This window comes from Gallus gallus, chromosome 2 (assembly GCF_016699485.2).
Source record: "Gallus gallus isolate bGalGal1 chromosome 2, bGalGal1.mat.broiler.GRCg7b, whole genome shotgun sequence".
Classification (NCBI taxonomy): domain Eukaryota; kingdom Metazoa; phylum Chordata; class Aves; order Galliformes; family Phasianidae; genus Gallus; species Gallus gallus.
The window spans coordinates 1,643,665-1,671,232 of record NC_052533.1 but is presented as its reverse complement, the minus strand read 5'-3'; the positions used below and the strand labels follow the sequence as shown (position 1 = coordinate 1,671,232).

General features: G+C 39.6%; 2 long non-coding RNA genes across 3 annotated transcripts; one reads left to right on the top strand and one right to left on the bottom strand.

Moving 5' to 3' along the window:
* Nucleotides 1-1,508: 1,508 nt before the first annotated feature.
* LOC121109839 lies at nt 1,509-27,347 on the top strand. 2 transcript variants are annotated; one of them, XR_006938550.1, is made up of 4 exons: nt 1,509-1,678; nt 8,136-8,181; nt 8,753-8,855; nt 27,126-27,347. It is a non-coding gene; the product is annotated as an uncharacterized LOC121109839 (long non-coding RNA). The 2 variants fall into 2 exon arrangements; XR_005857391.2 differs by lacking the exon at nt 8,136-8,181.
* On the bottom strand, nt 9,922-13,939 carry LOC121109840. Its single transcript, XR_005857604.1, has 4 exons — nt 12,623-13,939; nt 11,994-12,092; nt 10,240-10,247; nt 9,922-10,107 (listed from the first exon to the last, which is right to left on the bottom strand). It is a non-coding gene; the product is annotated as an uncharacterized LOC121109840 (long non-coding RNA).
* Nucleotides 27,348-27,568: the final 221 nt, after the last annotated feature.

The following is a 27,568-nucleotide window of genomic DNA, read 5'->3' as shown; positions in this document are numbered from 1 at the left end:
TTTAAAGGAACTGGCTGGGTTTCTTAGGTGGTGGGTTCTTTGTGTGGGGGCTGCATGTTTCACACTGAGTTGAAACACTGGCTTTGCTAAGTCCTGTTGTGATTTTGTGGCTTTCAGAGACCAGAGGGTGTAATTCCAAGGTAGTTATACTTGGCTCTTCTAACAAAGTAAAATTAGATATTGCTGGATTATGTAAAATCAAGAGAGCAATGAGTGACCTAAGTATCTAGGGTATGATTCAACTGTGAGAACACAGATATCTATGATCAAGATGGCATGCCTGAGCTGCTAGTCTGGGGATTGCTTGCAAGTCCCCAGTCCTATGAATGGGAAACAAAGCACAATTCACCCAAAATGGACCATCTGAACTATACCCTAAAAGTTTACATTCCTTTCCTCTGCCTCACTATAAGCATGACTAAAGTGTCTGCATCATGGGTAAATACGAATTATGAGTGGTAAACGATGCATGAGTTGAATTTCATCACTGTAATCATGAACTTCTTAAGTAATTAGAGATGATGAATAGGCAGATCATCTGAATAGTTTATTTCAATATAACTTTTACTTCTCTATATTCACTATACATGAAGAACAAGCTTTGACAGGCATGGAGAGCAGACAGGTTGAAACATTCATTACTGCCTTGAACTTTGATGTCACTACAAGTGCATGAATACCTCTTGGGTATCACAGTAAGAGGTGTGATTAGTGACTGCTGATCTGACAACAGCAAGCAGAAAGATTGCATTGGTTCAGACTGCATGAGTCTACTGGGGAAAAGGATCGTGTGGAGAAAATAGCTATCAGCTGTGGCTCTATGACTGAAGTTCACACGAATTTGCCAAATGTACAAAGTTTTATGATCCTGAAAGGAAATTAATCCTGGGAACATCGTAAGATATGTACCTTTGGTAAATTCTTGTTAACCTAAATGACTGATCAATCAGACTGGATAGTCATGTTCTCAGTCAAAGGCTATGAAAACCTGGGCTCCTCTTTCTCATCAAAAACAATAAAAAAGATTAATTCAAAGTTTAAATAAGATCCTTCCTATATCAGTACGAATACTAGATTGAGGAATAGCTAGTCTGCAGAAATCTTTATTAAATAATCTACTTTCTGTCTTATTTCCTTTTCTTCTCCTCTCCTCTCCTTTTTCTATCTGTTGTGAAGAGAGTCCATTGAAATAACATAGGCACAGTGTGTGACAAAGGGGGAAAAATATCACCCAACTTGGTTTAAATGAAGCAAAACATTCCTTTAATGTCAGCTGGTTAATCAGTTACAGGAACAGTTTCTCCTGTGCGTCATAATTATCAGACACAAGGCCAGAGGGCACCTCACACATCCCATAAATGTGAGTATTCTCTCCATATTACGTAAAAGGTTGCCAGGTAGAGAAAGTAGAAGAATAACTTCTGTTGCCAGCTCATGTGTGCAGAGTGGCTCTATGTCAAAGTCCACACTTTCCACACTCTGGGGGAGTATCTCCCAGGGCAGAACTTAAACAGCAGCTACTAGTATGGCAGCACGAGGTATCTGACACTGGTCCTAGAGCTGCATATCCATGAACATCCTCAGCATGCACTGGATGTTCCAAATTATCTTCCACCTCTGCCAACACCAGATGAACTGAATTGCTCACAGATTGGAACTGCTGACATAAACCGTCAATGTAGGTACTATATATCTGCAATATGTCATGGTTATCTCCCAGCCATCACCATGGTGCATCATCAGGAGAATTTCAGAATAAACATTTTGTGTGAGAAACACCCTTCTTCTCCTTGCACCAACAGTACAGAACCTAGCAAAAGATTTGACTGCCTGGCACAAAACTGTTATGGATTCAAATCTGGAGGTTTCTTGCTGAGCTTCATTGTGGCAGATTGGGCTCAAAGCCACTGTACAACATCTTTCTCTCCTTTTGTGATTCAGCTGTATTTTCACTGCCAGCTTTAGCAGAGCAAGAATACATTTTGTCCAGTATTTGTACTCAACAAATCTTTTACCAAAATGATGCAAAGCCTGCCTGGGTGGGTGTGCAGCAATATGTAGGGTTTACCCCAAGAGCCACCCTCACCCTTTCCCCACCACCACCCTTTCCCCGCCACACCTTTCCTCCCTTAAGTGGAGCTTTACACTCAGCTCCACTTTATTTCAGAGAGAGCTTACTTCAGAGGTTTGAGGCTGTGCATCCCAGGGAAGTGTAAAACATCTTCTGGGATATTTGTCTTTTTTATCCTTCCAAGTTTGTCTCTTCCAATGGACAGTGGAGGTGAAAGATATGTCACAGAAGACATGGAGGTCCCAGAGGGAACAGTGGGATTGCTGAAGATGTACAGTGCTGGAGTCCCTCTGGCTTAGATATGAACATGAGCACTGCCAGAAAGGAGTGGAATTAAACCGTAGTGCACATGGCTTAGTGTTAATTGAGGCTTAACACTATGTTTGTGTTTATGTTTATTTGAGCTATTTGTATGAACTCAGCCTAGTTGTTTATAGAATTGTAGAAATCCATTATGGCTGCTTTAGCAACCTTCAGTTGAATGAATTTTAGTTGGGGCTGTCCCCTGGATGAGGGAGATTTAGCTTCCAGTCTCAGCTCCAGCTATTTCTTTTTAGTGTGTGCTAAAATTCCATTTGAGAACACATATAAATGTATTGGCCCCCTGAGCTACTCTCTCCTTTACTGCTTGGTACAGCACCAACCTCCTCATTGCACAGTGTGCATCTGGGCTTGTGAACATCACACTTCTCTCTGTGCAGGGTCCATTCTCTGTCCACATCACACTTTGAAACTGGCGGTTCCTGGACCCCTTTAGGAGGACTTCTCCAACTTCCTGGACTGAGCATAGGCTATTTCACAGAAACCATCATTATGTTTGCAGTGAAAATCACTTTGTAGTTATGTGAATACCTTTTTTGTGACTTTAACTGCATAAAAAATCACTGTTGCTCTTATCACTACGGTGCTTGAAACTCATTCCCCCATGATCAAGATTATGGCAATTCTTTGACCTCCAGCACCTCCTGATCACACTATATTATACCATCAGCTGATCTCCCTAGGACACTGGATGACCAAGCCAGCAAATTCATCCCCTTAATTTTCCATGCCTGAGCTCAGACAGATCCTTATAATGACATGATATTTACCTGGTAAACATTTACAGCCCCAAACGTTAGTTATTAACACAGGAGGTGGTTGGTATTTGTACTAAAGCACTAATTAAATGCTCATTTCCAGTACAGTTATATTTATTTCCCAGAGCACAGAATGAATTATGGAAGTGACACATTTCAGAGAGCAGAAATATTTGCTGGGGGAATATTTCTTCTGAGACTTCTTCTTCCTATTCCCTTTATGGTAAAATGCTGCTGGTTTTTAACAGAGAATCATGCTGCTGAGTGCTCTGTGCTTAAAATCATAAAAATACTTGTTCCTGAAATGTAATTGCTTGGAACATGAGTACAATGGCCATTTCAAAGCAGAACGATTTTATTGGGGTGGGGTCTATTTGTTTTATTTATTTATTTATTTTTCATAATATTACTGGGAGAGAAAGAAATGCATCAAGAGGGGGAAAAAATAAAAGGCAGAAAATCCATGAGGGAATGGAAACAAGAGCACATGGGATTTCTTTTTCTCTGCTTTGTGGGGAAGTGAGTATTCAGCACAGCAGGAGAGAAGAGGAGACAATTGCCTACCATGTTGGGTAGTTACCCAGCCCTGTGTGTTTTTAGGATGATTTTTCATGGAGTAAATCTGGATCACATGTTCCAATCATTATTCGATTCGATTTCACTCCTCCCTTTCTGAAAGCATCGAAGCAGCATGCTCCACTTCCTAGAAACCAGACTTCTGAACAGGGGAATAGAGCAAGCATACTGCCAGTTCCAACACTTCTGAATACCATCGAGATACTCTTTATGGATCTTTTTTTTTTGAAGGTATTTAGACATCTTGATGTCTATTTAACTACACGCAGATTCAGGAAGCTTGCTCCATCTGTGCTACAGAGATCAGTCAGCTTCTGCCTGATCAACAGATGTCATTTTAAGACTTTCAATCAGCAGGAAGCAATCTTTATGGCCTATGAGTCCTACGGAGGTGACCAAGGCCAGGCTGAATGGAGCCCTGGGCAGACTGATCTGGTGGGGGACAACCAGCCCATGGCAGGGGGTTGGAATAAGATGACCTTCAAAGTCCCTTCCCACCCAAGCCATTCTGTGATTCTGTGATTCTATATCCAACTCTGATGACTCTGAAAAGGCTTTAATACGGTATCTCCTAGAAGATGTCTGAAGAATGAACTCTGCTGAGCACATATCTGGACCAAACAGCAGGGACCACAATATTACCATCTATAATTACAGAATCACATAATCACTGAATTCCAGAGGTTGAAAGGGACCTCGATAGATCATTGAGTCAGTCGGTCGCACAAGTCAGCGTCCAGATGGGTCTTGAGTAGCTCCATAGAAGGAGGTTCCACAACCTCTCTGGGCAACCTGTTCCAGTGTTCCATCACCCTTGTTGTAAAGAAGTTTATCCACATGTTAGTATAGAACATCCTGTGTTCAAATTTTAGGCCACTGCTCCTTGTCCTATTGCTACACACCACCAAGAAGAGCCTGGCCTCACCCATTTGCCTTCCACCTCCCTTTAGATATTTATCAACATTGATAAGATCACCTCTGAGTCTTCTTTTCCCCAGGCTGAACAGACCCAGGTCACTCAACCTTTCCTCATATGGGAGATGCTCCAGACCCTTTGTCATCATTGTGTCCCTCCACTGGACTCCTTCTAGGAGATCCCTGTCTTTTTTTGAACTGAGGAGCCCAGAACTGGACACAGAAGTATAAAGAAGACTAGAGGGAGAAGATCACCTCCCTTGCCCTTCTGGCCAAGCTCTTTTTAGTGCAACCCAGTGAAGGTTCCATTGGCCTTCTTGGCCACCAGGGCACACCGCTGGCTCATGGCCAACCTGTTGTCCATCAGAATTAGATTCTATGGTCAATCATGGAGCCTGAGGAGTTAATCTGGTTTAGTTAGGCATCTTGGAAAAGTACTGTATGAAGTCGGAAGGTAATTCTCATCTGTCCTGAAAGCTGAATCAATCTTTGCCGGCTGCTGAAATCTTACTGAAGAGGTGCAGTGTGCACTGCCAGTCATAGTGAATTCTGCTCTGTTTGCATTGTCAAAATCTATTTTAAGTTTTTGGCAGGACTGCAACGCATGTTTTCACTGACTTCCTATTTATAAACAAAAGGCATTACTTAATCCACACCTCTCGCAGTATTTGCAGGGATGGTTGAGTGTGTGCTTTCTTCCTTTCTTATGTTTCTTTTCTGGTCATTCAGAGCACAATGGTCATTCAAGAGCACACCTTGCAAGCTAAACTAGAAACTGATGACAATTGCCATGTGTTAGCAACAAACTCTAAAATATACAACAGCAAGCTAGAAGGGTGCCAGCCTTTGGAGTTAAAAGCAAAGGCATCCAAAATACCAGAATTATGCAACAGCTTTCAGCTTTTTTGGGATAACACTGCATGTGTCCTAAATGTTTCATGTTTGTGTGTTAAAAGCAAAAGGCAGTGTATCAACTTAGAAAACAAACAAACAAACAAACAAAAAACACCCACAATGATTTAAGAAAACAACTTAACGTTATCTATTTTAGAGTCTGTCCAGAGACCTTTGGTCTTTGGTTCATGCTCTTTCTTATGCTTAAAGTGTCCTCATTGCACAGATAAAGTATTTCATAGAATCATAGAATCATAGAATGGCTTGGGTTGGAAGGGACCTTAAGGATCATGAAGCTCCAACCCCCCTGATGCATGCAGGTCTACCAACCTCCACATTTAATACCAAACCAGGCTGCACAGGGCCCCATACAGCCTGGCCTTGAACACCTCCAGGGATGGGGCATCCACAGCCTCTCTGGGCAGCCTATTCCAGCACCTCACCACTCTCGTAGTAAAGAACGTAAGAACTGTATTTGAGACAGTCTGTCTTCAGGATGAGATTAAAGTCCTGGTTCATTATTTTCTGAGAATGAATTGACATTTTGTAAATGCGTTAAGCACATTAAGCAGTTTGTAATTATTCAACAAATGGAGAAAATGCTTTTCGGTACATGGGCTGGCATCCATGAAGTACAACAGCAGGAAACACATTTAGTACCAAGCTGTGCATTCTGATATGTACCTAAAAAGCCCAGAGAGCATTTTCATGGCTGCTGGAGCCACGTCCAGAGGGACACTGAAGTTAGCAGCTCAGTACCATCCATCCATAGCAAAATTCTTCCTGTATCCAGTGCCAAAGGAAACCTCTGCCATGGTGTCTCAGTGCACTTAAGTACAGCCTCTTTTATAAACCAGAATAATTAATTACTGGCCTACAACACTCAGATATAATCTATAAAAGGAACAGTTTGTAAATTGGCTCTAGTAAAAACAACAACAACAAAAGCAGGCTAATTTCAATCAGTATAGTCAAATCATAGATTCATAGAATCATATGAGCTGCAAGGGATCTTTAAAGGTCATCTATTCACCTGCAATGCACAGCAACACCCACAACTCCATCAGGTGCTCAGAGCCCATCCCTTGACCTTGAGTGTCTCCAGGGATGGGGCACCACCACCTCTCTGGGCAGCCTGTGCCAGTGCCTCACCACCCTTATTGTAAACAACTTTTTCCTTATATACAGTCTAAATCTCCCCTCTTTTAGATTGAAACTATTTCCCCTTGCCCTATCACAACAGACTCTGCTACAAAGTCTGTCCCCTTCCTTCTACAGTCCCTTCAGATACTGAAAGGCCGCCAAATAAAGACGTGTTGTTTGCTCAGAAGCAGGTTATGACACCAGACTTAATTATGTCTAATTGCAAGAACATCTAACCTCTGAGATACAAACCAGGAACAATTTTCTGTTATGTTATGGTAGTCCAATGTGTTAGTGTAAGGAGAGAGAAAGTGGGGGGGATGAACTTACTTAGCATCAGTGTGCTTGAATAAAACACTGTTGGTTTATATGCCTCATTTTATTTTATAATCGGGACTAAACTGATGCACTGAGAGCTTGAAGCCAAGTTTACACTTTGTCTTGCTTGAAAACTCTTTGGAAATAAGTTTGTTATTTTGGTTTCACATTTACATTTAATTTGCAAGAGATTCACAGGTCTCTCCAGAGATACTGAATCAGTGAGCTGTGCAGTATTGAGGAAGACAAACTGTGATACATAGGTCTTGCCAAGAAGTTAAATTCTTCCTTGGTATGAAGAAAGATGGGAGGAAGGTGTTTGATTTTACAAAGCCTGGCTGGTGGCTGGTGATGAAGATGGGGCCATAACAGTGTAATCAGCACAGACATTCTCATTTTTTAATGAGAGTGAGAATCATCAGGGCTGATTGTTGCCATTGTCATGAGACATTTCTCTCGCAACACCCATGATGATTTCTCAGTTTACTTCTTTGCACTTTTTAAAATCTTTCTGTGCCCTGTTTAGATAGTTTTGGGTATTTCCCCTAATGTGCTGACTCAGTAACACATCAGCCTTCCCAGGATGCTGAACTTGCTTGAAAATATTATCAAACTCAGGGTTTTCAGGGCTGGGCAACTGCCTGCTCAGTCATCACATTGAAAGCACTGAGCCATGGAACAATATCTGTTTGGAAATTAGCGAGCCCATAATAATGTCATGGACCATTCATTAGACTGCAGGGATCATAAGATAACAGGCCCAGGAGATGGTGCAATAAATGTTATTATAAGCAAAGCCAGCTGCCAGGAGGAGGGAACCAGCACTGCTGTAGAAAATGGTTAAGCCACAAATGTCATTTTAAGAGCTACAAACCTGACAGAAGGACAAGTCATGCCAAAAAAAAAAAAAAAAAGTAATAAATAATAAACCTTAGACAATCCATTATTTATATGTGCTGGAAGGGAATATGCTGAATATCCTTAAAGAAATACAAAAGCCTGCTTGTTCTCGGTGTTTTATTTCCACACTAAACACTCCTCCGGGGCTCTATGCAGTCACACTTTTACAAAATAATGAATAACACTTATTCATCTTTCTTATTGTTATTTTTTCCTACTTGATAATTTTGCTGTAATAGTTAACACCTGGGACAGTCCAATCCTTATCTTCGTGTTTCCACTAAGGTAAGAAGAATTATTTCCCATTATTCCAGCAGGCAATCTGTGCCAATTATATATTTTTTTCCACTTATATCAGTTAATGGAAAAAAAATTCTCATTAACCTTTATATCAACTGGATTTACGCCTGCCATAGATAAGAGTCTGTTCCTCTCTTTACCACACAGAAGAAATTCGCACTGAACTAATGAACACTTAACTTACCCAAATTCAATGATTTGTCTTGTGATACCATGAGATTTGCTGGCAGTGGTCCCTACTGTCCCTTAAGACCATATATCACAAATTTGGCTTGAGTTGCCAGTGGTTGATAATTGCAAAAGAAATCCTTTCAGTCTTTGGCATATTTTTTCCTGCTATTTTCAGCTCCTGCCAAAAAGCGTATGTATAAATTCTGTGGCCTGGATACGCAAACGAATAATGAAAACGAGAACAAACCATCTAGACTGCATATAATAGCAACAATACGAATTAATTTATCTTTTTTCTATTGTAATCAGTAGGCTCAAATGTTGGTGTTGCCATGGAGGGAATCTTGACCTTGTTTCCCAAGAACCAATGAATGTCTCTTGATAGGTGAATTCAACCACTGCACTTCAATCAACTTCAGCATGAGCCTGATTAACTCAGAGCATTGGCGGTCTGCACTAAACAACCCATCATCTGGCAGTCACTCACAGTAAGTTGAATTTCTGATCATCTTCATCACGTCTCAAAGTGTTAATGAAAATGAGTAGGCTTACGGAAGAGTCACTTTCTAGTAAAAATTTCCTTATCTTTTCGTCTCTGAGCAATGCCAGCTTTTATTCTTGTTATTTGCCTCCTGAATAAGACATAAAGAAAAATTGCTCAGTCGGCCAGTTAATGACAAAAAGTTTGAGAACATTCAAGCCTTTCAGTGCTCCAGTTTTAAAGCTAATCTTGCAAGGAATCATAGTTTTTTTTAAGATAAATTCATAGAAATGTGTGAGAAGCTCATCTTGATGCCTCAGCTCTGTGTTTTATCTAAAGAAAGTCCCCAGGATCTCTTGGTCACGGTGAAAAATACAACAGGGATGTATTGTGAGTCTGGAACACCAGAAAGTAAACAAAATAAATGAAAACACATCTTTTCTAAAATATCCTTACTCTTAATCTGGACTCATGATTTTGAAGATTTGACTTCAGTGTTCAGATCTGGCACAAACGCAAAATTTTAATTTGAAGATTGGAATGAAATAAAAGGATCCTACCCCACTTTCTGCAGGTTTTTTTGTTTTGTTTTTTTCCTTATACTGTGGAAATTTAAAGAGCCTTTGGTCTGTACTGTCCTTCACATTCTTTCAGTTTGACTCCAGGTCGTTCTTAGTGCTTTCTTGTGTAAATTGTCTGAATGAAGTTCAAAAAGTAGAGATAGTGAACAAAGAGGTAAATGGAGAATTTTCTTCCTCTCATATTTTATTTTCTCTCATTTCCTTTCCTTTTTCTCTTTTTTTCTCTCCTTTTTCCTTTTTTTTTTTTTTTTCTTTCTTTTTTTTTTTTTTTTTAACTTCCCATTTTCCCACTTGGTGATTATCATGGTACTTTCCTTTGTCCTGCATGGAATGCTAGCACTTCCTATATGCCAGGTTTCATACTCCTCAATGGTGAAGTGAAATGAATGAATGAATAAATAACTTACAAGAGAGAGAAAAAAACTGTAAAAGACTCCTTTTCATTTCATAGTTAAATTTGAATCAGAAGAAAATAAGAGTTCAAAAGGGCTGTGAAAGTTTTAATGCACTTTTATTCTGAGCATAAAAGATGAAGTAGATCACATTTCTGCTAGGCTAAAGGGGCAGGAGGCAATGGATAGAGCTGTTTGTGCAGAGAATGCTTGCAACATTTCTAATTGCACCCACTGATGAAGCATGCATGCTTGCAGTCCTTTTCTTAATTGACCGTTTCATGATCTGGAACATCAAACAGATTGAAATGATTTTTCTTGGCACCCGCCTTTGCAGATGTGAATGAAAATGCTCTAATTGAGCATTATCACTGTAACATCAAATAATATAAACTTTATCTTCTCCATGCTGACATACCTGTGGGTCTGGCAAAAAGAAGGAAGGAATATCAGGCATGAATTACATAACTACATCCCTAAGAGTTAGCACAGTTTTGTTGTTAGCAGCAGAATCCCTCCAACCTAAATGCAGCCCTCTGAAAGCTCAGTATTTGGTATAAGACCATTTTAGGGCAGAGTTCAATCTGAAATTGAAATATCTATTTATTTGGGCAGCTACATGTAGATACCTACATGTAAACCTGGTGGCTATAGTAAATTACATTGTCTTAACTTCTGAACTAACATATCTGCATGGAACCAGCAGGTATTACAAAGGATCTTTCTTTCACCCATCTGGTGGTATAGTTGGAGGCCAGGAGAGCACCCCACAGTGCCTGAAATGATACTGAATGCTTCTGCTTGGCAATTAAATCCTGTCCTTTCTGGTTGATCACCATTAGCAACCAGACTGACTAGATTATCTCCACTGAATGTAAATGGAGCTAAAACACTCATCTCATATGGAGAAACTTGCACTTAGAGTTTGGATGCCTTAATCTTGAGATGAATTTCTCCCTTAGGGGCATGGGCAGATGGCATAGGATCTGTGAAAGACCTCTGCAGAAGCTAGAAACCGAGAAGAATACTTATGGCATCTCAGACTGCACTAAACAACTACATGGGGCATCTGAGTTGAGCACTCAATCTTCTGAAGTCAAAGAAGGGAGGTCTGCACTTCCCTACAACACTCAGTCTTTCCTAAAGCACGCTTTTAACATGATTTGGTTTACATTCAGGTATCCTATGGAGATGCCTCCATACTCCCAGTAGCCCTTTACAGAGCTTGGATGGCTTGGTTATGGCTACCTTGTATGTAGCTAGGGTGGCAATCAGGGACATGGTTTGCTGAAGGGACTCAGTAAGCCAGGTTGATAGGTGGAGTTGATGATCTTGAAGATCATTGTTCATTTAGATGATTCTGTAACTCTACTATTCTAACTTGTTAGAGGGCATGAATTCCATTGCTGTGACTTCCTGAAACAAACTCAAGGTCATCTGTTTTCTCCTGGTCTGCCACCATGAAACTGTGGGACCATCATACACTTGCCATCTCACTTCCCATCACTTTAGGTTGCAAAACCTTTTTGTTAGAGTCTTTATGGTAGAAGTTTACAATGGTAATGCTTCAAAAATTCAGGCCAACTTCATTACTGTCTTATCTAGATATAAGTTAGCATGATCATGCTGCCCACAGTTTTAATCACCTTTCTTAATAGTAGGTTTAGCTTAGACGTAGTAGAAATACAGGACTTTTTCATTACAATCTGGTTGAAAACATTTAATTGAAAATAGTTTTGAATATAAATAATGGTAGGATATATATTTATACATATATTTTCCAGTTAACATCTGTTTTTCTCTCCAGCATATTTTTTATTTTTTATGCTATTGACTTAATAACAAACAAACAGAACTCCTCTAAAATATCATTAATGAGACACCAAACTAATCTAATATGAAATTGTTTAGGATGTTTAGATTTTTGTTTTGGCAAAGTCTGACTGTTTTTGTTTCATATTTCCATTCACCTCTATGAGCAAAGGTCCATGTTTGCATGCACAGTCCCTCAGAATTCCCATATTTATTTACAGCAGAAAAGGTGCTTTTTGGGAACACTTTTCACCCCAGAAAAAATAAAGCTTTGTGAGAATAATACTTAAGGATACATTGAATGTATATCCCCTGCATTTTCTCCAGCACCCATTATGATGATGCACAGTTGTCCCTTACTGAGAGGAAAAATGTCTCATCAGGGATGAGGCTGTCATTTCCTCCACTCCTGCAAGCAGTCTGCCCTGTGCTCGCCTGTCTTTCTGACAATAAACATTTCTGTGGAAACAGAAGGGTACAAAACATAAATAAAGGACCTTTAGAAGTAGCGGGGGGGGGGGGGGGGGGGGGGTGGGAGTGGGGGTGGAAACAACACCCAACAGATGGAAGCTAGAGTGGGTGAAGACTCTGGAAAACAAAGAAATGAACAACCTAAAATCCCCTGTCATTTGCTATAATCCGCTTTTTGAACTGTTGGCAGTCTTCAAGGTTTCTTACACAAGCCAAATTAAATTACCTTCATATTGCATAATGATCTAGTGGAAACAAGTACAGTTTCAGGGAGGCAATTAAGAACTGTACCTGTTAGAGTCTGGCTAATGCAGTGAATATTTAGGTAGAATTACAGGCAGAGATCTATTTGTATTGCAAACAGAAATAATAATTAGACAAGACTCAGCCAAAGCAGTGAAATTCCACCATACAAATAACAAATAGACCAGATGTTTTTACTGCTGTTGTGTCCTAAGTGGTGTCTTATCACAAGAGACATGCCCATCATTTCACTGTTTTCTGGTTTAAACTTTCACCTTACAAAATAGTGAGGCTCATCCTAATGTGACTTGAGGTTATGCAGGTCCCAGAGGTCTGCTCCACAACTGTAGTAGATGGCTTTGTCCTAACATGGAGGTAGCATGATGGTTTACTTCTCTAGAATCAATCTGGGTTTCTGTTTATATGCTGGACTATGAAATGTAGTGGCTATGGGAACACAGTTACCTTCCATTCTACCGTGTCTCCATGGAGGCTCTAGAAGAAGGGCAGGGTGGACATGGACATCTGGGGTTTGCAGATTCATCAGTAAACCTATTCCCATACCAAGAGATGACAGCCTTGTCCTGTTCTGACACCGGAGGACACCACACATAAAGAGAAGTTCATCCTTTACTTACATTTCTTATTAGAGAAACACTGAGGGAGTAGTACCTGTGATCAAAGGGAGGTCAGAGGAGGACTATAAAGCTGTCTGTCTTTATTTCTCCCCGTAGAAGTGCAGAGTCAGAACACGTTAATAATAAGAAAGTACTGATTTATTTCTTACCATCTCCTTGTGTGTCATTCCATTGCTACAGGTAACATACAATACCAGATCCTCTTCAAGTATTTTCTGATAATTCCTCTCTTTCTAATATTTGGCGGTTTATCACTTTGTTTTCACATTTTAGCCTGGTACTTGCTTTGATTTTTAAGGAATCAAGCCCACAGTTTTGAAGACAGTAAGTTTCCTGCCACTGTTAGCAGTTCAAACCAGAGCTTGACATATATTTATTTTCCCTTTTCCAGTCGAAAGTACTTGCAATATTACCAGCACTGTTTATTAGATTCATTCCTTAAAGGGCAGTTTTCTAGGGAAGACAGAAGAAGGACATTTTGAGATTAAGGCACAAAAGCACCAATCATGATCACAAGCTGTGAGTCATCTCAGTGCGTAGTATTTGGTGTTCAACACAGATTAATTGCTGAGTTTCTCCTACAGTCAGTGATAGATACGGATCCTCCCAGAAGGTGAGTCCACATCAAAGGAGATGGCCATTATAGATCCCACCCTTTCTCCCCTCATTGACTTGCACTGGATACAACTAATTAAATAGCTCAACTGTGCACCCTAATCTCCCATTTTAAGAGAGAAGTGGGTGATTTTGGATGTCTAGACTGCTTTTAGTGGACTGCAGTCTGCAAAGATTAATTTCTTTATTAGTTTCCCTGGTTCATCTTTGTCTCAGTGAATATGAACAAATCCGGCTCCACTACATTCAATTAAGCAATCTATGAGATCCGAGTAGCTAAGGAGAGAGAAATTGTGTTCACATTTTAATTTAAGTCATAAATCTATTCAGCAGCTACTTTAAAGTTCACTTGCATAGATATTTGAGAACAGCAGTGAAATAAACTAATTAAAAAGCTGATACAATTAACAGGTCCATGTTAATTCAGTCTTCCCAAACCTATGCAAAAACAATTGTAATATGCAAATGTTGATGATCCACCTTAACGCTACTGCCTATTAAATGTCACAGAATGAAGAATGCATTGGATTTTCAAAGTTTCCTTATTTATACTAACAAATCCTATTCAGTCAGATCTTATCCTGAGGCACCTGGAAAGAAATACTGCTGCATTAATTCCCTGATTCTTTACAGCTCTAAAATGTGAAATGGACAGTGGAGAAAAGTAAGATGTTTGTACGTATTTCTTTTTGGGGGACATCTGTCCCATCAGGGAACCCCTGATATCCCAGTACAACAAGACTACGTTAATTTCAATCTCATCTTTGAAACAGTATTAACCTTCCATGAAGACATCAAGTATATGATACAATCCCCTTAGGGTGATAGCTCTTCCAAAAGAAGATGGTAGCATCTACAAGGAGGAGAAGACTGAAGTAGGAAGGCTCTTGAACTCGCAGATGCCAAGCAGATGTTAACCTTCAGCACTGGTCTTGGTAATGTCCCCACAGATAGCAGCAGCCACTGCTTGGGGTGGGTTCCTATCCTCATGTGCACCATCACAGCATCCCAGCTGGAGGAGATCACAAGTGTCAGGCCTAATGGTTGGAAATTCTTGTCTCCTGAGCTAACACATGGAAGGAAACTTGTCTCCTACCTGCACGTGCTGTGATAAATACTGTTACTGGAACTCAGCTAAATTTTTCTCAAATTTCCCTTTCATGTGGTTTAGACTTGAAGAAATAGAATGGTTTATCCCTTTGAAGAAAATCCTATAATTACACCGATACATTACTTGAAGTGCTATCTAAGTGCAGTATAGATGTATCCAGGTCACATATGAACCATTCAGAAAACAAGAGAAATAACTATGAACGGAGGGGAGGAAAGCAGTGTATTTCCAAATTGCCGTTTCCATTTGTTGCCTTCATTTGCCATGAGGAATAGACGTTGCAGGTTTGGAGCTGTTCACATAATTTTGACTCCAAGTTTCTTCCCTTAATGAACCTCAAACACGTCAAAGCTGTTGAGAGATCTTTCAAAGAGCATGGAATGTGTCACAGAAAATAGCTGTTTGAACATCTTTCTTAGTGCATCTTTTTCTATTTGTTAATTTTAAATGCATACGACATTAAAGAATCCCAAGCTGAGCCCAAGGAAAAAAGAAAAACAGAGTAAACTTCTCTAGAGTAAGTACCAACTACATCTCTGGTTTACTACTCACTAAATGCAATATTCTAATTGGAAAAAAAAATTGAAGAAAAGTATTAAGTTTGATAGAAATAATAGGCTAGAAAAATCATAGAATCATAGAATCACAAGGTTGGAAAGGACCTACAAGATCATCTAATCCAACCATCCTCCCATTACCGTTGCTACCACAAGCTACTAAACCATGTCTCGTAGCTCCTCATCCAGACAATAAGGAGAATAGATCAGGTGCTGACCTGAGCAATGCTGAATTGTATGAAACTGGATTTATTGGAGCAGTAAAGGATGTCTGTAGGCTGTCAGTATGGGGAATAACTACACTTCAACTTATTGCATCTCTCAAAAAAAGATAACTTGCAACTGGTGGCGTGTAAAACAAAAATGACAGTAGGTTATTTAATAACAATAGTTCAGAAAGAACAAGGACTGGGATGTATCCCTTGCCAGTTTCTCTGTACTGATTTATTAATGAGCTTCCTCTTGCTCATATATAAAGAATAATTTCTAGGAGATGATTACGCCTGCCTAAGCAAGATACCGGATTGATACAAGACACATGATCAACCAAAAAGTTGAAAGCTATACTAAATAACTGGAGGCTTTGAATCATAGAATCATAGAATGGCCTGGGTTGAAAAGGACCACAATGCTCAGCTCGTTCCAACCCCCTGCTATGTGCAGGGTCGTCAACCACCAGAGCCACATCCAGCCTGGCCTTGAATGTCTCCAGCTATGGGGCATCCACAACCTCCTTGGGCAACCTGCTCCAGTGCGTCACCACCCTCTGTGTGAAAGGAAGAAGGCACCTCCAGTGGTTCTCTTTACTAAGAAGACCTATGAAAAAGGTAGGGAGACAGGAACAGCCAGAGGAAGTGGAGATCTTGGAAAATGTGGTTTTCTGAATGCTCTCTTTCGGTGAGCACACATTAAAATCCATTACTTTGGGGTTGCTTAGTGCACCTTTCTAATTATTTACTATCTTGAAATATGGTAGCCATAAAACTCACAGAGGTTCCCATTTCTGTATCAGTTGTGGCTTATCAGCAGCTGCACATACCAGGAGATAGTTGTTCCTACACTTAGGTAAAGGACATGAGATGTTCAGATATGTCTGTGTTCCATTCTCCACTTTCCCACAGTCTCAATTAAGCACAAGCAAGGCCATCTCAGCTCTTGTATTTCTTAGTCACCTTTCCTCACTACCAGAAGGTCTGAATGGACTCTGCATAAGATAATAAAGGAAGCTGAATTTTTTTTTTTTTTAAGGCAGATAATATGTGGAACTAATTTCAGTTCCAAAAAGGACTGTTTTAAGAAACCCTGAGATTAACAGAAATACTGAAGAATTTTGCCTGCTTTGAAATCTTGATTGTAGCATCATGTACTGTCACTGCAGTGGAAAATACCTGCAGGTGTTCAAGTCCATGGGAATCAATGATGATAAGTGTTTTCTTTGAGGAAAATGTCTATTTTAGAAAAGTAATAACAAAGAAAGTTAATTGGCAGATTAAGAAATGTAGAATAGCCTGCATTTGTCTTGGAAGAGAGATTTCACTTTCTTTCTTTCATAAGATTTACAGTAGAAAATGCAAGGACACATCATGGCATGTCCAGCTGGTGAAGAACTGAACTCTCCACTCACTTCACACCCAAGAGAGGATAAAAATGTTTTACCAGTGCCTTTGCCTAAGTTGAGTTGAGTGACCCAAGTTCTCCTATTTCAGAGCTGGCTGCCAAATTAAAGCTAAATAATGCAATTCACAATTTGTACATTTTTAAATGCAAAGCCACCCAATTATCTGCAGGACCCTTCTCGGTGATTAGGCTTTATCAATTTCTCTGGGACTCTTCAAGATTAAATTGCCTTCCTCTTTAGGGATCCAGAGTAAATAATTAAAGTCTGTACATGTGTTTTCAATTAAAATGATTAGTATTCAGCCAAAAATCAAAGAAAGCAGATGGAATATTCAGACCAGACTAAACACTGAGTGGATGAGAGTCACAGCCTACCACTCAAGTTGTTAATTCAAAGCCCAGTGAAGGAAATCAGTGTGCCTTGGCTTTTTCAGTGGCATACACATATATGAAGTAATTGTTAGCAGGTGCTTGGAATCACAGGCCAAAGTGAGTCAACATGACAATGTCAAAAGAAAGTGGCTTTTGAATTAATTTCTTATAATCACAGAACCATAGAATCATTACAGTTAGAAAAAAACACTAATGTCACCAAGTCCAACCCACTCCCACCATGTCCACTGGCCATGTCTCTCTGTGCCACATCTCCATGGCTCTCGAACACCTCCAGGGACAGTGACTGGCAGCTGTACCACTGCATCACCACTCTTTCTGAGAAGTTTTCCTATTATCCAATCTGACCCTCCCCTGGCACAACTTAAGGCCATTCCTCACCACAACCTCCCCTCAGGCAGTTGTAAGGAGTGACAAGGTCTCCCCGAGCCTCCTCTTCTCCAGATTGAACCATCCCAGAAGGATGCAGTCTGATATGCACAACAGACCTTGGAAACAGCAAAACAGGACAGAAAAGGGTCCATACCAATTTTTTATATATATATAAGTCTGATTACTTTCATTTTTTAAGTTGTAGGTAACTGAATACGCTGTGGTCAGTTGCCATGAAATTAATTATATATGAAGAAAATGGCAAAAAGAGAATTATTTTAACTTTATTTTTCCCAAGAAGTTGAGTCCAACACGAACAGCTTTGATGTCATCAGAGATATTTGTTAAATAAAAACAATCAAAGAAAGGGACTTTCACTTAATGTAACCATAGACTGCAAGAAGCTTCAATGAGCAAATCGTCCTGCTTTCTCAGTACTCTGACAGAAAGGACTGAGCTGAATGGACCATGCTTCATTTAACCTATGTTCGAGTTCTGATTCAGGGCAAAGGGAAGCATAGTCCCAAACTCAACGACTGTATCTTTATGGACTACATGGAGAGGCTAAAACCATCTCCAAGGGGGAAGCCTATGGTCTAGACATGAACCTTACATATGCTACCATTCTGACCTGACAAAGAAGCTTTTGGAGAGTCTTTCTGCACTGCATCCATCTCTCAGGCTACCTTTACACAACCCCTGGGTGACTGCAACCAGCATCTGTCTGCACATGTAGTTCTGGCATTTGGACCTTGAGGGCACTGAAGGGTTTTCTGTGTTTAAGCTCATGGCAACTGGCTGCCAGAATGTGCAGCACACAAAATATAGATTTGAGAGCAACCTTTGAGGTCGCCCTTCAAATGCAGTGAAGATATAGGCTGAGAGAAAAGGAAAGAAAAACTAAATAAATCTGGAGGTAATTTTAGAGTGCTGTGACGTTTAATCCATGGGAAGGTATCACAAAACAAAGGTCACTGGACTTCCACATTTTCAAGACAAACTTGGGGACAGATCTAATCTAATCTACCATTTTCTGCTGAGGCCATCATCAGTGTCAAGCAGTATGACAAACTGCTGGCATAGGCCTTAAGTGAAATTTATCTGCACTATCATTTGAGGCCTAAATATTAGATGCCTAAAACCGAGTTAGTCACCCTAGGGCCCTAAGTTAATCCAAAGGAATGAGAAGTAGGCAATTATCTCCAATAGGCAATATATCTCCTGCCAGTATGGGTATCAGATTACGTGAGCTATGCTCTGGGGGGACGTACTGATCAATTATGATGACAGAAGGACGCTAGGAAGACACCAAAGTGCAGGGAGATGGCTTCTTCCTTCAATTTACAGTTTCCACTGAGACAGCAAGGATGTTAATTCGGTGATGGTTCCCTCCATCCTTCCCTTATGCACTTCTTTCAGCTTTCTGTACTTAACTGTCCTTCTAGAGAGGGACTGGGGATGCAGAAGGAGTGGGTGGGGACAGAACCAGGACAACTGACGTGAACTGGCCAAAGGGATATCCCATACAGCATCACATTAAACAATAAAACTGGGGAGAGTTGTCTGGGGAAATGTGCCTCTGCTCGGGGACTGGTTGGGTATTGGTCAGTGGGTGTTGAGCAATTGCACTGCGCTTCCCTTCTTTTCTATACTGTTCTATTATTATCATTATTTTATTTTCCTTTCATTTCCTGTCCTATTAAACTGCCTTTTAATTATGTCATTTTCCATTCTCTCCCTCAGCCCAACACTGGAGCGTGAGTGAACAGCCATGTGGTTCTGTGCTGCCAACTGGGTTGAATCACAACAGATTAAAACCAAAAATGTTTTAAGCTAGTTCCCAGGTACAATCCTGCAGGCTAGGATCTGAGGCCAACGAAGCTATCTTTGTCCTTCCTAATTACAGCAAAATACAGCTGAGCTTTTCTGATCTGAGAGATTAACCTGGACGTTTGGGATGGATTTCATTTATCAAAATGCAATGTCTGTTCTCCAGTCACTAGCTCAGATGGATGACTGGATCAGGGGATGATGAGCTCAGACTTACACATGAAATGTTTAAGGCTTTGAAGGTAGAGCAGCTGAATGCTATCTTAAATATCCTGGTAGTTACAGAGAATTCCTAAAATATAAGGCCATATTTTAGGCTCTAAATTTTAGGCTCTATTTTGACATTTTCTTCTTTTACTTTCTCTTCTGTTCTGTGTATCAGAGCCCTTTCTCTAACTGTGCATGCTTGTCCTGTGTTATTTTCTATATCTATTTAAGTTTTATATTTTATGTGTGTTCTATATATACATTCAGAGAAAAATCTTCATGTAAAATACCTAATCCCTTTCCATAGTAAACTCAGTTTTTCCAACATTTTTTTTTTTTTTAAAGAGGATAGGAAGAAATATGATAAAGCCTTATTCTCTGTAACCAACATCATGCTATCTTTGTTAGTGGGCACGCAAAAAGAATGAGATTGGGCTTTCACGTAGCTTTAGTTGCGTTAATTCTGCCACATGACAAGGCATGGTGCCTCAGTGACTAACCTTACATCCAGCCTCTGACTAACACAGTCCTGGGTGCCTAATGTGATGACGCAGACTTGTTTCCCCCTAAATATCGATCTGACATAAATAGCAAGCGGGATGTGGCTCCTGCTCACCCATGTAGTCACAGTGCTATATCAAAGTCCCCTCTGTCATGCGTGTAGCATTTCTGCTGTTTCTCTCTTCAGCAATGCGATGGTAAACTGAAAGGAATAAGATCAGCGTGCTCTTGCTGTGCCTGCCTGATTAAGCTTCTGCTTGCTTCTCTATTTGATTCCACAATAAACTGTCGCTCTGATTTACTTCTTTCATCAGGAAAGGCAAGAATTGCAAACATCACGTTTTTACAGCTCAGAAGATTATCATCATCACACTGCAAAACATTTTGGGCTGCGTTAATTAATGTCTTTTAATTGCCTTCTTTCCAATCAGGAAGAGAACATTTAAGAAAAGTCAATATTTTCCCTATCCCAATCGTCGTATTTCTCCTTGCCATATCACATCACTGTCATCCAGTTTTTAAGGCACTGGATATAACAGAAGTAGGTTTAGTCAGAGGTTGGCTCTTTATTCTGCGTGTTTGACTCTATGAATTTCATTACATTTTGCTTCAAATATGGTCAACACCATTGTAACTCACTGACCCGATGGAGTAAGTCTTCATTTTTCCAGTTTACCAATAAAAAGGGAATTAATTTAAGGGCTACTGGAGCATGATTCAAACCCCTGGGTTGTATGTCCTCACATCTGTGCTGATAGTGATTGATTAAATGTCATAGCCTTGTTACAAATCTTGTTACAAATTTCTATGCAGCTCTGAAAATGGGGAGGGGGAGGGGGAAGGGGGGAATCCAGATCGTTTTAAATAAGACTCACAGCAGATGAGAGCTATCATTCTGATTTCAGCTTGTAAAACGCTTTATGACTGTTATTCTTTTGCAGCATTGTTTACATTTGAGAATTGCCTGGCTTTGATAGTAAAATAGCGAAATTGGAAAACAAGAGCAATGCTGCTATTTTTAAATCCCCAAAGGCCATTTCATGCCTCTTTGAGTACTTGTTATAGCTGCAATGGCATTATCTGATTGAAAGCATTCAGCGGGCTTATAAAAAGTGCCACCAGCCAAACCCAAACAAAGCCTGTTGCTGCTCATTTCAGGTTAAAATTGCAGCTGTAAATCCACGGTTGAAAAAGCTCCTCTTTTCTCTCCTTTTGTTGCTTTTTGTTTCTTTTTTTTTTTTTTTTTTTTTGAGGGGAAAAAAGTCTAAATGGCTTTTTAATTAATTTAATTAATTTAATTAAATTTAAAAACTCCTGTCATTTTTTCTTTCAAAAAAAACCAAAAAAACAAAAAAACAAAATCTCACTTTTGAAAGGAAGAGAAAACACTACTTTTAAGGTTTATTTTTCTATCTTTTCTCTTGATAAGTATTTGGATATATTTAGCTTTGTAAGATATATGACTTGTATGCACACGTATACAAGCAGTTCTGAGTATGGATGTTATGTATGGAATAATATGAATAATTTGTTTTTCACCTATGTGTTTCAAAATTCCCAATTATGCTCCTGAAACAAAGGGAGAAGGTAACAAATAAATTTCATACTATGTCTTTATTTAATTTGGTGTCATTTATTAACACAATTAATGTGGCAGTCAGAAGTAGAAGCGGCTGAAATTAACCAAGTAGTCTTTCTGTTTGTGAGGTTAGGTATATTTATTTGGTAGTTCAGGTCTCCCAGGAACTTAGAGGACTGCTGTAGCCCCTCAGCTTTATTGCGTGGCTCCGATGGGACTCTTTTCCAGATGACTTATCTTCTTTCTCTCATACGCACATATGCAAATACCACAGAAAGAAGCCATGAAAGACAGAAGTGATGTGACCCATGGCAGTGTTAACTGATGAATTTGATACAGGTTAGGGTTAGGGTTAGAGAGTTCTTTTCATGGTTTTATCCCTCATCTGTTGGATCACCCTGACAAAGAAGGCTTATTTCCCCCATGATCTCTTCAACACCATATTTTTTTTCTCAGTATATCTATTTTTCAGACTATTTGTTCTTTGGTCTCTTAAATTATGATTGTACAGCACTCGGGACAATTGACTTTGGTCTGGAGTTTCAAGATGTTTATGTCAGACAGCTAATAAATAATAATAGCACACTGCTTCAGTGTTGTTGGCAAAATGCACATTAGCTCAGAGGTGGCTGCTTTCGGTGTAAAAAATAATAACTGTTCCTGGGCTTCTAATCTGGGCATTGATTGGGATACATTTTTGGCCTGTTCCCATAAACAGTTCAGAACAATCTCACAGGTGTCTTCCTTCACATTAGCTGCAAAATAAACACAGGCTGTTAAGGTCAACCAAAGATTTCTGCAAAAGACAGTAATGGAATGTCTGCCTTCATGGTTGCTGTAAGCAACTGCTAATGCCATCTGGATTGCAATGTCATTCTTGACCTATGCAATGATTTCCTCCTCACTACAGTGAAACTGACCTTTGCAAGAAAATTTATTTTCCATATTCAGTTCAATTTCAGAGAAATCCACCTTTTCATTATTTTTTTTCTTGCAGAGGAGTAGCAATGAGAACATATATTTTTTCTTAAGAAGTAGTCTGAAGTTTCTCTTTACAGGTACCTGAAAAGCCCAGCCAGACCTGGACTACTTGGCCTTGAACAGAGTCTTCTGCACAAACAGCAAGGGCAAGCCTACCATCAGGAGCTTTAAATGGAATCAGTTAAGGCAAAACAAGATGAAATTTAAAGGCCGTGAAGCAAGGTCACTTACATCCAGATTCAGCCAACTACATTTAAAATGTGGTTCAACTAAGACTCTACGTTAGCTAAGCACGCAAGTGGCCTCTCCTGAAAGTGAAGATCCAGGCTATAGAGTCCATGGAGAGAATTAATGGCAGACCAAATGCAGGGCTTTGATTTGATTGAAGTTTCAGATCTCCACTATTTGTAATGGGATATTATGGACCAAGCTCACCTGCACAAACCCACATGTAGAAAGTCACATTTAGACATCTTAATCTGAGCTACTGCAATGGTTGAAGGCTGGCTGTAGACCCATGTGAGATTTCTCCACCTAGTGGATACTCCACTTCATTAACCATTTTATAAAATATCTTCACCTTGTCTTTAGCAACTGCTAAGTTAAGCAGCCTCATTTCTCCACCATTTCACTAGTCTGTCCATGCTTTGTAGAGGGATGAAATGGATGATACACTGAGTCTTCTTCAGATCTAAGGAGGAACCTTTATGTGACTTCTGGAATCCTCACTGTACTGTCTCCAATTTCTTCCTGTTAAATGATTTTTATTTATTCATTTACTAATTTATTACTGTGAGTATATTTTCCAAGCCATCATAGAAGCAGAATACAACAAAATATGAGGTTACTAGAGCAAGAATTGTATTGAGAAAAAAACCTTAAAACTGTGAACATTTCTGGACATAAGGGTGCTTTGAGAGAGCTCTGACTGCAAGATGCCACCAGAAAAATGATTTTTTTTCTTATTTCTGTCCATATTAGAGGAAGAAATAAATTTCTAACTGTGACACATCCTTCTGAGCAAGCTGTTTTGGATTAAATCCCATCAAAGCTTTATGTATTTTGACAGGTCTGACATGGTTAAGCACAGGCATGGGCTTGAACAGTTTCACTCCAAAAAGAAATTTAATTAGAAGTTACTATAGGATAAGAATACTTTCCCATGACAGATAGAGGTAGTAGGGCTGCAGACCAGTTGACGCATAAAGATCTCACTTCTATGTTAAAAATAACTGTGCTAACTTCTAAAATATCATTTTGTTATCATTTGAAATACACAGCCCTTGTAAAATGCAATAAAGATGCCACCCAGAGAAAGCAGATGTCTCTCAGCACATTGTAATGTCAGCATCAGCTGTTTGTTGTCTGTGAGCGCTCTGTGGGCAAGTGACAAAAGATGGTTTCTTTAAAATTTCATTAAAAAAAAAAAAAAGCTCAATTAGATCTTAATTGAGCCTATTAGGTTTTACCTTTTGGGGACATAATTTCACGTTTACATTGGAGTCCAAACAGAGATATCATCCCTGCCTTTGTTCTCCCCCATTTGCTAATGTATGTGCAATTAAATATTTTAACATTGACACATCTGGCTCTTTTATTCAATTAACATCTTTTTGTCTGTATGTTTCTGCACTGCAGTGATTCAAAATCCTGACAATAACCAATTCTGCATAAATTGTAGAAGATTAGGTTTTTCCTCAGAGGTTCATTGTTGGTCCATAACATCCCTCAGGGCATTCGGGTTTGAATAATCTCCTTAAGCCTCCATGAAAAATTCAAGAAAACTGATATAGCTTGTTTGTCTTGGGTCCATATTGGCTTGCTAGTTACCTTACACCAAGGATTTGTACAAGCTCTTGAGTTTCTCTTGAACCTCTTCTCACTTCCTTTCCATCTCTTCTAGAGTTACAGTCTTGTGAAAATGAAATCAATAGAAAAAAAAGAAGCACTGGATAATTTATTTCTCTACATCTTTAATGTCTTTGGCAGTTCTAGAATTTACTGATCTTTACTGAACACAGTGACGCTCGAATGTTCTTTCTTACTTGGGATATTCTATGATCCTGTGACTATGTTTTATTTACAGGCAGTGGGAGAAGAGTCTTCTTTCCTCTCTCTTCTCTTTGTCTCTCAATTCAGTACTTCTGGAATGTGCTCCCCAAACTCATCTGGGTTTAGAGTTCACTTCGGATGGGATTCATTTCCTCTAAATTAGGCATCTGAAGATTGAATATGTAAATCTAAGCAGTCACCAAAGGTGACCTTGTCAGTCACTAGATAGGAAGTTGGCAGACAGGAAAAGTGTGTTGGATCTCTTTTCAAGGTGACCTGATCACGAAGAGAAAGCACGATACTACCATAAATGTAGTTTACATGAGATTAACCCCACCCTTGCCTTCCTCTGTAGTCCTGTATGCAGGAACAGGTACACCCTGGATGGCTTACCTTTCAAAACTGGACAAAAGTGGATATTTTCCCAACTAAGAAATTGTAGTCAGGAGAAGAGAAGACTGGTCAAATGCAGGAAAAAAATGCTCAGCAACCTCTTCACTCAATGACTCATCGAATCTCCCTCTGGAAGTGCAAAGAAGTGCCATAACATAGCATGTTTACCTTTTATGATTTTAACACAGCCGATTTATTGCACAGAACAGCCACTCAATGGCTAGACTCATAGCCAGCTATAATATATACAGAGAGAGAGAGCTGCAAAAGCTCTGCATGGAAACCTGCATTTGTTTAAAGGATTTGTTGATATTAAGACCAGAAGAGATCGTCGCAATCTTCCATTTTGATCTGGAGCAGACTGCTCTAGCTCTCTAGGGCTGAAGTGGAGTTTACTCTTTAAAAGAGAAATCTGGGCCTGCATGAAATACAGCAAGCAACAAAGAAATATGCCATTTTATTCTTTCCTTTCAATTTCTGCCTCTAAGTTTATGATCTTTATGTACTTTCAAACTCTGGGAAGCACAAAATTTGCAGTTTTGCCTTTGTTTAGCACCAAATTGAGCATTGCTCTGGTACTGCTGAGAATTCTGTTTTCCATCAAAGTCCTGAGCTGCTATGTGTTAATACTTGTGTATGAGTGCTCTCACATACCTGAAAGATATTTGCCATTTTCTTCATCTTGATTTCTCTGACTAAACATCAAGAACTATAGGAATTACCTGTCAGCAGATCAAAACACTTGGGATTTGTCATGCTTATCCTTTGTATTGAGTAACTTATTTTTCCTAACTTTACTGAAAGAAGTGCCTTCTCATGGGAATGTATCTATTGAATTAAAGACAGGCAAGGAATATGCCCAGAAACTAAGTTTTTTGGTATATCTGTGAATTTCTAGTGTTGTCCCAACGTGAACAACAGCCCTTCTGGGCCAGCAGCCTCCAGTGGTACCCCCCAGAACTACTGCAGGGCATTTGACACCACTGTTTTAAGTCTTAAAGGAGTTCAGTTCAGTAACAAAGACAAGGGCTTCTGCACAGTGCTTGGCCTAAGAAACATAAAATGGATACTGATCCTGCTGGATTTACTGTATGTTCTTTCCCTGAAAACCTTACCATGTATTTAAATCAAAAAGGAAATATGCTGTAGGAGGAAACTCTTCTATTTACAGTTTTAAGAGGAGAAATGAGGCCAGTAACGATTAAATGTTTGTCCGGTGGTTTGTTCGTTTGATTAATTATTGATAATTATTAAGTATTTTTAGTGTAATTTATTGCTTCCTCATGTTGCTGTCAACCCATAATAGCTATAGGAAAACAGAGAGGAATCTGTAATGTGGGTTAATGAATAATCCTGTGTCTTGTATAAACTTGGATTTTAGTATCTTTTTATTGCAATATTCACAGCAGCTGTTCCATACAAGCACATTAAATGAACACGTGCATTTTCTGCATACCTATGGGCAGCTGCAGCAGTAGAGTTTGCCCACACAGCTTCCCTCAAATCTGCCAATCTGCCCCACTCTTCCTTACGGCCCAGTGACCCTGGCTGTTCCCCATACTGTATGTGGGTAGTGCATGGGAGAGCAGGGGAGAGGCATGGGCCACATCTGTGTCAGACCATTCCAGCTTTGGCAACATGGGCAATTTGGAGCATTGTTCAAGCCTGAGTCCTGATCTTTGATCTCTTCTTGAGCTGACGAAGCCAAGATTCCCTCATTGCAAAGTAAGTGGTTATAATAGAGGAGCTGACTCTTCTTTTGGAAGCATGGTCTGTCTAAGATATATCTACCTTATATTAAACATGAATGTTCTAAGTGGCTCCAATTTGGGCATGCAAATCCTATCCAGCATGTTTGGTTTTGTAGTTGGTATTCTATCATTTGTCACGTTCTCAGCACTTCATGATCTTTTAATTCTTCCTCTGCTACAGCTTTGCCTTCCTGTGGTGTGGCAGATGGCAGTTTTCACCCCAGCTATCCCTGCAGCCCAAGGCAGATGGCAAGACTCCTTGGTCTGTGCTGACAAACTAAGGCTTCCTCAGTGATCAAATAAGATACTCCCAACCTAATTCTGGCTCACCTGGAGCTGCCTCTGCATCTGGAGATGTGATATCACAGGGAATAAAACACTGCTCAAACTGTGGTGTTATGGAGTTCGTATGGTGCTGAAATGAGTTTGAATTTTGTCACTTTGGAAAGTTGCATGAATTTATTTTAATTATTCAAGCTGGTGTCACAGGACTATTCTATTTTTTAAATAAATGAGAGCATGTTTAAATATTTAATATGCTGCTTTATTCTTCTACTTTTTTGGCACTGAGTTCTTTTGAATTTTGTACTGAACAGTATTAAAACACAACTCGTCATACATATA